Source organism: Suricata suricatta, chromosome 1, assembly GCF_006229205.1.
Source record: "Suricata suricatta isolate VVHF042 chromosome 1, meerkat_22Aug2017_6uvM2_HiC, whole genome shotgun sequence".
Classification (NCBI taxonomy): Eukaryota; Metazoa; Chordata; class Mammalia; order Carnivora; family Herpestidae; genus Suricata; species Suricata suricatta.
Genome location: NC_043700.1, coordinates 193,680,014 through 193,682,705, shown reverse-complemented (window position 1 = coordinate 193,682,705; position 2,692 = coordinate 193,680,014).

Sequence of the window (2,692 nt, the reverse complement as noted above, 5' to 3'; positions counted from 1 at the left end):
TGTCTGCACCCCTCCCCTCCCCCTTGTCTGCACCCCCACCTCCCCGCCCTTGTCCGTCCCTCCTGTGCTCTCTGCAGGCGCCCTCACCTGTACCAGGGGCAGGTCTGCCTGGCCTCTGCCCTAAATGGCTGCAGCAGGTGCCTCGTCCCCTACCCCCACCGCAGACACCCCCGCCCCCTTCAGGTGCCTGTCGCAGCTCAGAGCACAGCCTTGCGGGTCCACAGGCCGCCCTCCCTGCCGAGGGCGGACTTCGGGCAGCTGGGGGGGTTGTGCACCTCACACTGGCCCTGGAGGGCCGTGTGGAGTTTCCAGAAGTCTGTGTGTGCGGGTAGCTGAGGACAGGCCTGGCCGGCAAGGGACACTGGGGCAGCTCAGTGTCCTCATCCTCGTCCCCTGTGAGCTGTGGCCCTGCCGCAGGGTCCCAGAGCCCAGGATGCGCCTGCGGGGTGTGGGCCTCCCGATGGCCTGGAGATGGCCTTGGTCACCTTTCCGTCCGGGTTCTGGCCGAGGGGCCCTCGAGGCCTGATGCAACAAGGGCTCTTTCAGGGCCTCTCGGGCCTGGCAGTGGCCCGCCAGGAGCCCCACCCGGGGACAGGCTGTCTCCGCCCGAGCACACAGACCAGGCGCGGGTGTCTGGCTCCCCAGGGAGATCCCGCCAGTCACACAGGCGCACATTTGTTTGCTCACTTGCCCGCTCACCAGACGGTTACCGAGGGCCTCGCTGCTGCTGCTGCTGCTGCCAGACACCACAGACTGAGCACACGTCCCCTCCAGCGGCTGCCTCGCCCCGACGGCTGGGCGTTCCGGCAACTGCCCGCAGGCCAGGGCTCTCCCCGCCTTGCAGGACACTCCCAGCTTGTTCCGCCCCAGGGCCTTTGCACTGGCAGCTCCCACTGCCTAAAGAACTCCTCCTTGTGTGTAAGTCCTGGCCCAGGGGAGCCCGGTCTCGGTCTCACCCCATCGTGTCCTGGCTTTGTTTTTAATCAGAGCTTCCACAGAGAGAGTCTGACTAATGCAAGCAGGGGGGATTCACCACAGGGCCTGGCTTGCAGAACAGTGAGGAAGACTGTCACTGAGCTTCCGAGGGTGACTTCCAGGGCCGCGTGCGGGGCGCTGCTGACCTGCAGCAGCCCTGCCTGCCCCCCTCTCCCCCTGGGCTCCCTTCTGGATCCAGATTTCTCCAAGCACTTCCCGTCTGTGCAGCCTGAATCCTGGGTCCTGGGTTGAGCTTTGCGGAAGGCCCTGGAAGGGGCAGGTGCTCGCCTTCTGGGCCCCACACCCGCAGCCCCCTGCCTGCCCGTCCCTCTCGTGGAGCGAAGGCTCAGCTGGGGCCTTGTCCACTGGGACCTGCTGCAAGCCAGACCCCTGGGGACCAAGCCTGACGTGGAGATCTGGGAGGGGACAGAAGTGCTTCTCTCTGGCTGAGAAGCCGGAATGTCCCTCCTCCGTGCGGCTGGCGGCCTCCCGGCCTCCCGCAAACCCGGGCCTCTGCGCTCCGTAGCCTTTACCGTGGCATCTTCATCCAGATTAAGGTGGCAGGACCTCCACAAAGATGGCAGAGTAAGGACCCTGAAAACGCTGTGCTTTGTAAAAAGCAGTGAGAAAATGAGGAAGAACGGCCAGCAGAGACCTCTTCAGTGCTCTGGAAAGGAACCAGTCTGGCAGTGTCTTCGCAGAGGTGCCTGGGTTGCGTTGTCATCAAGAAAACTGGCTGAACTGGGTAAGATCCAGGCTGAGGTGTTTGTTGGTTTGTTACGTCTCGACCGATGTTAGGTGCTCAGCTCAGCGGTGCTGACCTGGTCCACAGCGCCCTGCAGCCGCCGCCCTCCATCCTGGGCCTCTTTCCTCGCAAACCCGGACCTCTGCGCCCCTTACGCTGTGACCCCCCATTCCTGCCCTCCCAGTCCCCGCGCCCCCGTCGGCCTCTGTGATTCTGGCTGCTCCAACTACCCCATGGAGGTGGCATCATGCAGGATCTGTCCCTGCGTGAGTGGCTCACGTCGCCGAGCAGTGTCCTGCAGGCTGACCGTGCGGTGTCGGGGCAGGTGCCAGAATGCCCTTCCTTCTTAAGGCTGAAGATCATCCCACTGTATGTGCACGTACTGTACCCACGCATCTGTCCATGGACGTGTGGCTTTCTTCCGCACCTGAGCTGCTGTGAACCACACCGCTGTGAACGTGGGGTGCAGACACCTCTTCGAGACCCCGCTTTCATTTCTGTGGGGTGGATTTCTGGGCCCAGAAATGGAATTGCTATGTTGTGGTCATTCTATGTTTAATGTTTTGAGGAGCCTCCAGGCTGTTTTACAAGGCGGCTGCGCCATTTTACATCCCCACCGACAGGGCGCGGGCTCCCGCTGCCCCGTGTCTTCACCAGGCTACGTGGTGTTCTAACTTGGCCGTGCCCCTCTCTTCAGCTCTGGAGCGAGTCCACACCCGGGAAGCCCAGTCAGTCAGCCCCCGCATGGAGCCCTTTGAGGCAGCACTCCTGAAAAGCCACCGTGTCGTCTGCTGGCTCCCTGGGAGAGCCCGGAGCACCGCTGTCTGCATTCGAAGGACCCAGAGCTGACCGGTAAGAAAAGTCTTCTCTCCAGAGGCAATATTGAAAACAAGTCCAGGCAGTTAATGAACGCTACGGTTGCCTGGGGTGGTGGGTAGCAGTGGGGACAAGGAAGAGACTCCCCAAAAAGCC